Source organism: Emydura macquarii, unplaced genomic scaffold, assembly GCF_026122565.2.
Source record: "Emydura macquarii macquarii isolate MOO-44397 ecotype Brisbane River unplaced genomic scaffold, CSIRO-AGI_Emac_v2 contig_2795, whole genome shotgun sequence".
Taxonomy (NCBI): domain Eukaryota; kingdom Metazoa; phylum Chordata; order Testudines; family Chelidae; genus Emydura; species Emydura macquarii.
Window position 1 is genome coordinate 971495 of NW_027132932.1, and position 11570 is coordinate 983064.

Below are 11570 nucleotides of genomic sequence, written 5' to 3' on the forward strand. Positions count from 1 at the left end.
ATGAAAAGTGAGTCTAGCCCTGAACTGTGATAGGCATATTTAAGATCACTTGGACATATTAATACCTGACTTGTATTTTGATGCCTAAAATGCTTACTGTGCACCAGCAAATAACAGGTGTTAAAATTTTACCCACAAAGAGTGGGGGCAAAAATAGATACCCAATGAAAGCAGAGCTGAAAATCCGAGCCCAGATTTCAGTTAAAAATGCAGAAATATCAGCATAAAGGGCCTGACATTTGAGCTGAACGATGGTGGCATTTTCCTGTGACGTACAATTGGATCTTTGTATTTATTTTTATTTGCTGTCTATCATTCATTTTGTTTGCCTTGGTAAGTTTTCCAGTGTTGTTATTGTTACCAGATTTGCCCATCACCTTGGAGTGCGCTCATTTATTAGGGTTACATTCCTGGGCTGGGGGAGTTCTATAATTCTATCAATGTACCGCTTGTGTTACTTGCATTTCCATACGGAGCTCTGCTTCTCTCTTCTGCAAGTCCCTTCCCAATGGAGCTACCCTGCAGGACCCAGGTTTCCCAGGGCTGGGTTCCTCCAGCCCCAGAATCAGATGAATACACACATACACACACACTGATTAACAGAGCACATCTGAGTGAACCAGGTCGATCAGCTCTCCCAAGCTGAGCCCTTATGTCCCTGGATTCAGCAGGCTGGGCCAAGCAGCACTTTCAAGCTGCCACTCTCATATGCCACAGGTTCAGCACGTCACTATCCCCACTTTCACGTTACAATTGTTCTGGTGGTAACCCCCTTGATGAGCAAACCCCACAGGATTTTTGGGCGTTACAGGGATCTTTGGTTTAGGTAAGAGGAGCATTGCTGCAAAGCAAATGGGAAAGCCAACAACACACAAGAATAAAGGAAGTTTGGAGAGAGTCATGCAACCAGCTTGATTATAAGTTATTTTATTGCCAGGTATATAAAACTTATGATACTAGTAATAATAACCATACAAGGAGAGAGAAATAAACCAAACCGTTATAGTATTACACGATTTCAGTTGGGGCATTGGGGAAATCTAGCTCAAATTTGATTACAAAAGTCAGGTTTAGAAAGCTATACCTGGAGTAAAAAAAAAAAAAAGATGGGGGGAGGGAGGGAAGGGAGAGAGAGAGAGTTGGGGTCTCATCACTCCATGAAGTTTGAACCGGTCGAGGTTCCCAGGTAGTTATAGCTGAGCGTCTGGAGTGCTGGAGACAGGCAGAGACCCCAACACGATCAGTAAGGAAAAGGTGAAGTCCCAGTGGAACTAATGCAGCTTTTGGATTCAGGCATCAGAACAGAGTTTTGAACTTGGGTAGGGGTTTTTGTAGGGAAGAAACAATGGTTCAAGGGAGGACACTAGATTTGTTGGTGGGTAAATGATGACTGAAGGGAGTATACCAGAATGGTTTTGTTTAGGCTGGACAATTGGAACTGATCATTCCTGGCTATGGGTGGTGTTCCTTCGAGGGAGCTCACAGTGCAATTAGGCCGATTCAGTATGCCAATAGAGGGTTCATTACTAGAATTGGTCTGATAACTGCTGAGCTGGGTGTGTGCAGGCATGGGTTCATTAACATCGGGAGCAGAGATCCCCCATCATGCAGCGCTTCCCTGTTTCTCTGATCCGAGAGTTCAATGAGGTCTGTGCCTTGGAATTACTGATCTCCATTCTGTATGCTAATGGAGATGCCTCCCTGTCGTATCTTCCGCGCAAATGAGTCTAGGGGAGTTGCCTTAATCCTGTCACCTTGTCTGGAGGTGTTTAGGTGTGTCTCCCACTGCCTTTTAATTGCTTTTTGTAAGTCTTTCTTCTGATCAGTTCTGGTTCAAGCAGAGGCTGGGGGCGGGGGGCAGTCCTTTGTGAGTCCGACAGGCTGGGTACTGTGCCCTAGTCTCCCTAGAACACAGAGCTGACGGGTAACATTGCGGTAAACTTTGTGTACTGATGATACACATTGGGTGGGGATATTCTGACATGGATTGAATTCACAGCCAGACTTTCAATGTGTAGGATCTCTGTAAATCCCCAGAAACCGAGAGGATGGTAGTAGTCATCCTCAATACAAACGCTTGATGGTTTTCCCTTGGGAAATTAGACTCACTACTCAGACCAAAAGCCCAGCTTTCACAGCAGTGTAGAACTATGGGTCTGTTAGCAGACTGAATGTTTATGTAAAAGATAGAGCAGAAGACTGGGAGTCAGGATTCCTGTTCCTGGCTCTGCCACTCGCATCACATATCTGCTCTGTTCCTCAGCTTGTCCACCGCTAAAAGGTTATAATAATAGTGACCTGTCTCATAGCAGTGTGATGGAGGTTAGTTTACCAATATCTGTAAAGCTTTGGAAATCCTCATATGAAGCTGAAAGCTGCTATCTAAGGATATGTTTACACTAGAAATGAAAGTCTATATTAGATCGACCTACGGCCACTGCAATAATTTCTGCAGTGGTTCATGTCTACACTGCCCTCCTTGGGTCAGTGGTGTGCGTCCGCACCAGGAGCTTTTCCACCGACCAAAGAGGGGCAGTGTGTGGAGACTTCCAGGCTCCCGGCGGGCTGACCCCTCTCCCCTGCTCACTGCTGGGGCTTCTCCCCTTCCCGTTCCCTGCTGGGAGGCAGGGGAAGCCACCCGGGGCATCTCACCCCCAGGGAGCAGGGTCCAGCTGCCAGGCTTCTCCTCTTTCCCTCCTCCACCCCCACCTGGAGCTGAGCAGCCCTGTCAATTTCACGGCTCACAAAGCTGTGAAATTGACAAGACTGCCTTGCTTCCAGGTGGGGGGTGTCGCCCTGGCTTCTCGCCCTGGCTCCCTGCTGGGAGCCGGGTCTAAAGCTGCCCAGCTCTCCAGGGGAGCAGGGGGCAGCTGGGCTCTGGCTGCCCAGCTTTCATGTCAGTTTCACAGCTTCTGCCGTGAAATTGACAAGACAGCCAACACACGGCCTCACTCTGGCTACCTGGACACAAGCCTTACGCCTCTGGTGGAGGTGGAGTTCTGATGTCGGTGTAGTCGGGCACTTACACTGGCGTGAGAGAGGCTGTAGTACAGACACTGACATAATTAGGTTGACATAAGCTGCCTTACGTCGTCCTAACTCTGTAATGTAGACCAGCACTGAGGTGCAAAGCATGATATAATCTGCCATTCCAATCATCTTCTGTATTTCTTTTACTATTACTGAAGGTATTTGTGTTAGAAGCCGGTCTTCCCTGACAACCCAGTGTTTTTTTCCTATTTATTCCAGAAGTGAAGTCAACCCCCTCTTTATTACATCAATCTATTGTTATGGATTGGTTGTGACCTCACAGATGCAGTCCTGTTATTTTGCTGAAGAATCTGGTGGAAGGAGAAGATGAGCTGTGTGGGAGAAAATGCTGCTTTTGATTAGAGATGGGCCTGAACCAAGCCCCCAGATCCGAACACCTGTGACAGCTGGAGCACTCTAATATGGATCTGATCAGGCTCATCTCTAGTTTCAGTGCATATCTATATCTCAGCATGTAAAAGTGTCAAGGGGTTGCTAAAGGACACAGATGTGGGTTAGGTCCTCAGCTGGTATGAATCGGACCAACTCCATTTAAAGCAATAGAGCTGTGCTAGTGGAGGATTTGCTCTCCATGGGATTCTAAGTTTGACACAATTTAAGGTTTTCACAGATGTAGCCTTCTATCTTTAAAGGATTTGCCAGGCATAAAACTCCTCTTGTACCATCCTAGAGTTGTGGGGCTGTCAAGTACTTTAGAAAGCATAGAAACTTTGTTTTTCTTCTGTGGGGGGGAAACCCAGTTTGGGGCAAGCCTGTGAAGAAGGGAAAGAGATTCTGTCCCTTTAAAACAACCCTGAAACACTACAGTGAGCTGTGAGTTCATTCCTAGAAGAGGTCAAATGATCAAGTATCCAATTTATCCCTCTTAGCAGGTGTCGGAAGTTTGTGGAGCTGGACTCCATTGGGGAATGGGGGAGGGGAGGCTCACAGCGGCCAGATGTAGTAATTGTTCACAGCTGGGAGACTGCTGGGCTTTCCAGAAAGCGCAGATTTTGATTAAGAAACTGGCAGATTGCAGGCAAGAAACATTCACCAGTTCCCATCTCTAGCTCTGGGGCTATGCGTATGCACTGCAGACCAATGCCAAAATGGATTGTAACTAAAGTTTTTGATCCAGTTGTCCCAACAGCTCTATGCTCCCCTTGTTTTCTCATGCCCTTAGTCCTCTAGTCCAGTGCACTGAGGCATGACCATGAGTTCTTTTAGCCTATGTCTATGTTGCTAACCATAATGGTTAAAAAAGTACTCTGCCCCACCTCTCCTGCCCCAGCTGTAGGGACTGGTAATATATCAACATTCAGGAAACGGTGGGTGAGTGCATGCACTTCACTGTACATTGCTGGATCATATCCACCCTGCCAAAATTGTCAGGGGGTAAGTGGGGTGGGAGAAAGAATATGAGAAAGAAGCTGAGAGCCGTCCATCCATGCTCTCGTGGTAGAAGGGAGCTATGATAAGCTACTTTCGTTCAACAGTGTTGACATATGTATGGTGCTTGTATTCCAAAGTGAAGGCCTTTCTAGTTTATAAAAATTACCCCCACGTTCTCAGTGTGACTACAGTTACTCAAACAAAATCTAAATACTCAGAACTCTGCTAGGTATATAAATTAATGTACTAACTCAGGAAACTGATGAGGCAATGCTTCACATAATGCATGATTAGACCGTGGAACTCATTGCCATAGGATATAATTGAGGGCAAAAACTTAGCATGATTCAAAATGGGGTTGGACTTTTATATGGATATCAAGAATATCCAGATACAATTAATTACAACAAATTTTGCAAGGGATATTGAACATTGTGATTCAGGGTTTAAGTCAATCTCTGTTAGAGATCAGAATGAGATCTAATTACTCCACATCTGCCTACTGTGTGCTTCCTCTGAAGTATCTAGTTCTGGCTACTAATGGAGATCAGACACTGGAGTAGATGGACCTTGGGTCTGATCCAGTCTTGCAGTTCCTGTGTTCCTACACTTTTCTTTATGCCACGGATAAGTCATGCAGCTGCATGGTCCCAGGATCTGGATGGGGCATAAAGTGAGGTATAACGTCTACACCCCAGCCATCATGAGTTTTAATGAGCGCACTTCAGATGCAGCCTAGGATCTGGGCACGTGTGTGTGTGTGTGTGTGTGTTTCTTTATTTGCAAACTGCATTAAAGAGGTGATAGAGTTAAATCCCTGAAATGTATATATAAACAAATCAAGCTTTTGGAGCATTGACTAGAAGTCCTGTGCAGTTAGAAAGTCCACAGGGAATGCCATGAGGAATGCAGCAATCAGGGCATGTGCTTAATATGTTAATAACTTTTTTATCTGTATCTCAAGAAAGGTTTATTTTGGCAACTGTAGCAGTGTGAAAAGGAAAACGAATGTTCCACTCATACATATTGCATATCTTTCCTGATCTGGTGAGAGCTGCCTGGATGGGACAGTGCATGGTCATTTTCCTGAGAACTAAATTCAGGCCTTTTCCATCTATTTAGTAAGACTCTGGGTGAAATTTATGGAAGTCAGCAAGAGATTCCCCAGCTATGACTAAGGAACAAGAGATTCCCCAGTTATGACTATGGTCCTGGATGCCCAAACTGGCCTCAAAGCAGATCAGAAATTTGAGGACAGCTCTTTGAAAGTGGAGTCAATCCCAGTGAAAGGTTTTGAGAGAACTTTACAGTGATCCTAAACCTGGGTCGTGTCTTCTGTGCCAAAAAGGTGGGTTTTTATTACAATGGGATAACTAACACAAATTGGCTCTGCTGCTGTAAAATCCTAGTGGAGACAAGCACTCTCATTTTTGCTGTGAGGTATCTTCAGGTGGGTGAGGTAGTGTTGATCTGGCCAGCTACCTTGTGTGTAAAGCTACAAAGCGTTGTTTCCTAGGACTTCACAGGCAGATAGCTACCATGCATTAGTTATCCCTCTGTAATAAACACCCCCCTTTTTTTTCCAGTGAAGACAAAGCATCCGTCTAGCAGACACCTACTTGCCTGCCTTCAGAGTTATGCAGCTTGAACATCGAGTCTCTTCTAGAAAATGAGCAGATGAAACTGGTGAAGTGTTTTTACCAGAGAGGTGCCCCATCTTCAAAATACATATCTTGAATCCAAAATCTGGAGGTCAGACATGCAGGGGCAGCCAAAAACTCAAAACCTTGAACTGAATTTGCCTGAAATGTGGGTTCTCAGATCTGGGGTTTTGGCTGGGATCCCATTTTTACTGTACATATTGTCCTTGCTAATAATTGCATTATTACATGCTCATGAGCACACTAAACAGTATAATGTCCAGAATGATTTTTAAGATCACAGCTACTGTAATGTAGAGGAATTAGGTTGAGAACCATCTAATGGGCCTTCCTCTATTCTGTTGCACAAGCCACCAGAACCTAGCAGAGCAGCCGTATGTAGATGTGGCAGGGCTCTGTCTGTCTCGTATGTAGTTAATAAACCCAGTTACATGGAATCCAGCTTTGTCCATGTGACTTCTTCATATTAATAATCTATAAAGAGCAGACACAATTGCAATTTTGTAGCAATGCTGGTATCTGAGACTGGGAACAAACTGAATACACTGAGCATGACTTGGATGGAGTGAATCCTTCCTGATCCTTTGTTTGACACTGAGAATGGAGGATCTAAATGGCTAATGTGAACAACTTCCTCTCTTTTGCTTTTATTTTCTTTGACAGGAAAAACGTTACTTGCCAGGAAGCATTAACTTTCTTGTAAATTCAAATGTTGTGTAACAGTCAAGGTTGCTCAAGATAAACATCTAACAACACAGACATAAAACAATCTAGTGGTTCAACAACACAACTACTTATCCTCCACAATGCACAGTGCAGATAATCCTTAGCTAGACATGTGTGACAGACATCTTGTTAATCTGGAAATGCAACCCCCAGATAACTCCGGTGCAATGATATGAAAAGAAAGGCTATCTCTTGAAAGCAAAGCTCTCATTGGAAAAGCAATTCAAATTAATATTTACACACAATATTTTGTTGCAAAGTAGCATCTAAGGCCGTGTCTACACTACATAGTGTTATTGACAAAAGTCAGCTTTGGTTGACAAAACAGTGGTGCTGTACACACCGAAATGCTGCCCCCCCCCCCCCCCCCCCCCCCCCCTGCTATGCCGACATAATAAAACCACCTTGACAAGAGGCACAGGGCTTTTTGCGACGTAAATAGAGTGACACAATGTCAGTGTCAGTAGCTTGGTTATGTCACCCTAATTGACCTCGGGAGGTGTCCCGCAATGCCCATCCTGACCACTCTGATCGGCAATTTGAATGTCTTTGTCCTGAAGGTACACTGGTACGCGCCTGTCCCCCATTTAAAGACACAGGAATTTTTGAAATTCCTCTTCCTCTTTGCTCGGTGTGCACAGTTCACACAACATCTTCCCAACTGACCATACTGGCTTTCCGTAGCAGATGTGCTCCCACATGGATTACACCAGAGCTGTTGGGTCTGTGTGAAGAGGAGGCTGTGCAGTCACAGCTTTGCTCCAGCCATAGGAACTTTGATACCTACGAGCTGCTTGCTATTGACATGCAGGAGAAGGGGCGTGAAAGGGACAAACAGATGTGCTGTGTTAAGACCAAGGAGTTGAGGCAGATGTACTAGCAGGCAAGGAAGGCCAACCGTTGCTCTAGTGTGGCTCCGAAGACATGCCACTTCTACAAGGACCCGCACACCATCCTCAGCGGCAACCCCACCACCACTGCCAAAAGCCCTGTGGATACTTCGGGGGGACTGGAGGCAGCGGCCAGTGGACTCAACCCCAAGAATGAGGAAGTAGAACTGGAGGAAGTTGTGGAGCACACAACAGGGTCGTCCAGTGGTGTGATGAGTCAGAACCTCTTTTTGATTCTGCAGGGGTCTAGCCGGTCCCAGCATTCTGGCTCTGGCACGCATAAAGCAGCAGAGGGGATCTCACTTTGCTTTGATAGTGCACGGCGAGAGGAGATTGAGCTTTCATGTACTTTGCTATATGGTGGAAGAGGGATAAAGGACAGAAATTAAGAACAGAGCCTGTCCATCTACGCAGTGGGGCCCGGCCGAAGGTTTTGTTAACGTTAATGTCCCGGAAATGCTCCATAGTGATCTCTAGGGACTTTCCTATAGGTGTTCTGCAGTCTTCTGTCGAAGGTTCCTTGGCAGAGCTGCTTTGTTTCTCCCCCCATTGTAGGAAATTTTGCTGCAGGGACCATGGCAGCACACAGGCGAGGAGCATATGGAGCCGATCTGAAGCCACATCCATGCAGGAGATGCACTCACATATCCTGGGTTGCCCTTAGGAGAGAGTTATCAGGTTTGATTACTCTAGCCTGTGGAAAAGGACACCAGTATTCAGAATAGTCTCCCTAGGCACTTGTAGTAACCCCCTTTGCAAACTACTCATACCCTTTGTCCCTTCTTGTCAATTCCCCCGTCCTTCAGCCACCCACAGGCGAATTCACCATTTTTGGGGATTCATGCTGAGCTGTGTGCTAGCCAAAGGACAGTGAGAAAGGTGTGTGTAGCTTTTGTGATTCATGGCTGTGAGCGCTTTCACAATACTGTCTGTGTTCATTGTTTCTTTGACTTCTGCAGATGTGTCCTTGAGGACCCAGTCCTCCACACTGGCAGAGCGCCTTTGTCAGATAAGGCGGTGAAGTAGGAGGAGTAAGGTGGATACGTTTCGTGAAGTGCTGCAGTGAACAGATACAGCAGAAAGTGAAACGAGAGTGTGGAGGGAGACCATTAATGAAGAACTCAGGAAGGATAGCCAGGAAAGGAGACGGGGGCAGGAGCGGATGATAAAGCTACTGGAGGGCCAGACAGAGATGCTCAAGTCCCTCATTGCGCTGCAGTCTGAGCACATCTGTGAATGACGCCCACTGCAGCCATACAGAACTCCATTCCACGCCCTCCCCAAACAGCCCCTCCACATCCCTGGCATGTTCCCAGTCCCTCGTGCACTCTATGCCTAGGGACTGGTTTCGCAATGAAAGCTGGAGTTACACACAGCTGTGAAAGTCATAACTGATTGACTGGTCCCCATTCCCACGTCCCCTGTTTGACCAAAATATTGTGTTTTCTCCTGTTGTTAAACTTGAGTCTTTGAAATGAAATGAGTCTTTAATTGCGTCATACACACATTACTTAGTACTAACATTCAAACCCAGTAGCTATAGGCACAGTGGCTATTTGCTCAGTACAATTAACGTTCAGGAAGGAAGCACTTACAGGAGTCAGTCAAGGCAGCACGAAAACACTGCCTGGCCCAATGCACCACATAAAGACACGTTACTGGGAATCATTGTCAAAATACTCCTTCAAAGCCTCCCTGATTCAAATAACCACCCTCTGTGCCCCTCTAGCTGTCCTGGTATCTGGCTGCTCAAAATCAACAGCCAGCCGATCAGCCTCAGCGCTCCATCCTGGGGAAAGTTTTCCCCCTCTGCTTTGCAAATATTATGCAGAGTACAGCAGGCCCCATTGACCATTGGGATATTTTCCTCACTGAGGTCTAACTTGCCAAAAAGGCAGTGCCAGCACCCTTTCAATCTGCTAAAGGCACATTCAATGGTCATTCGGCACCTGCGGAGCCTGTTGTTGAAGTGCTTCTTGCTGCTGTCTAGGTTCCCGGTGTAAGGCTTCATGAGCCACAGGGTAGGCAGGGTCGGTGCAGGCATTTCCACATCCCCCACTGGAATCTTCTGGTCTGGAAAGAAAGTCCCAGTGTGCAGCTTTCTGTACAGTCCAGTGTTCCTAAAGATGTGTGCATCATGCACCTTCCCTGACCACTCCACATTGATGTCAGTGAAATGGTCCTGGTGCTCCACCAGTGCCTGCCAGACCATGGAGAAGTAGCCCTTTCAGTTGATGTATTGCATTGTAAGATGGTTGTGGGCCAAAGCTGGAATGTACGTTCCATCTATCTCCCTGCTGCAGTCAGGGAATCCCATTGCCTCAAAGCCATCAATCATTTCCTGCACATTACTGAGAGTCACGGTCCCTCGTAGCAGCTGGTGATTAATGGCCTTGCATGCTTGCATCACTGCGTCCCCCATGGTGGACTTTCCAGCTCCAAACTGATTCATGGCTGACTGGTAGCAGTCTGGAGTGCCAGCCTCCACACAGTGATTACCACTTGCTTTTCCACAGTGAGGGCAGCTCTCATTCTGGTGTCCTTGTGCCGCAGTGCTGGGGCGAGCTCTGCACACAGTTCCAGGAAGGTGGATTTGAGCATCCAAAAGTTCTGCAGCCACTGCTCGTCATCCCCTACACGTGTCACAATGCGATCCCACCACTCACTGCTTGTTTCCCGAGCCCAGTACCAACGGTCCACTGTGTGCAGCTACTCTGTGAATGCCAGCAGCAAACTTGCATTATTTTTTCCCATGGCACACAGCAGGGCAGGCACCTCCGATTCATTCTCTATTTTGCAGCTCCTGAAAAACTGCAGGGCCAGCCGTGTTTTGTTCATAATGCTCCTTGCCAGACTGGGCAGCAGTCTAGAGCCCAGGCTGTCAGACAGAGATGGCGGGTGCACAGTTTACAAGAACTGTTGAAAAACAGCGCGGAATGAAGTTGGAAGCCCATGGAAAGATGGGATGGAAAAATTTGCAGCATGAGATGGTGAGCACACCCCCATGCTGCACTGCGATCCATTCCCAGAGCACCCAGCCACAGAGGGTGGCAGAGGTGTTGAGTTGCACAGTGGGATAGCTACCCACAATGCAACACTTTCACTATTGATGCAAGAGCAATGCTGTGGATGTGCTCCACCGACACATGGCGCACTATGTGGATGTGCACAACTGACGTAATTAAAGCAGCCTATGGTCATTGACGTAACTTGAGGCAACTTAAATCTGTTGTGTAGACCTGGCTTGAGTGCCCTACACATTTCTCTGCACTTGTGTTTTTCAGTCTCCTTTCCCTAGCAAAGGAACCAAAGACTTAGTTAGGAGTGAAACAGGATCACTCCACATCATGTCCCCATCCACATGCTTACACCATGGCATCCCACCCTGAATAGCAGGATTCATGTAGCCGAGGATGTATCTGCCTGCATCCCAGCTCTCTTAAATGTGCCTACTCTACCCAAGGCAATAGGGTTTGAGCCAAATCCTACTGAAGTGAATTGAAAGACTCCCATTGACTTCACCGGCCTTTGGGTCAGGCTTATTGTGCTCATGTGCTGGGCAGTATTTGTCCCTAAATCTTCAACGGAAAAGTTGATCTTTCCCATAACCAAAGGAGAAGCCCATGGAAAAAACGTATTTCCATTCACCCTCCCCAACTCTACATATAAACATTCCTTAGATTGTTCTTAGGGGCTACCCTTGCCAAAACTAGTGCTGTTATATGTAGATAAGAAGTATTGCTTTGCCCTCAAACCTTGTTCACTGAGGAATACATGTCCTCGTTTAACAGTCTCACTCACAACCCTCTTTCTTTTTATTTTTCCTAACAGTATTCTACAGCTCCGCACTTTACCAATATGGCTCGTTGAC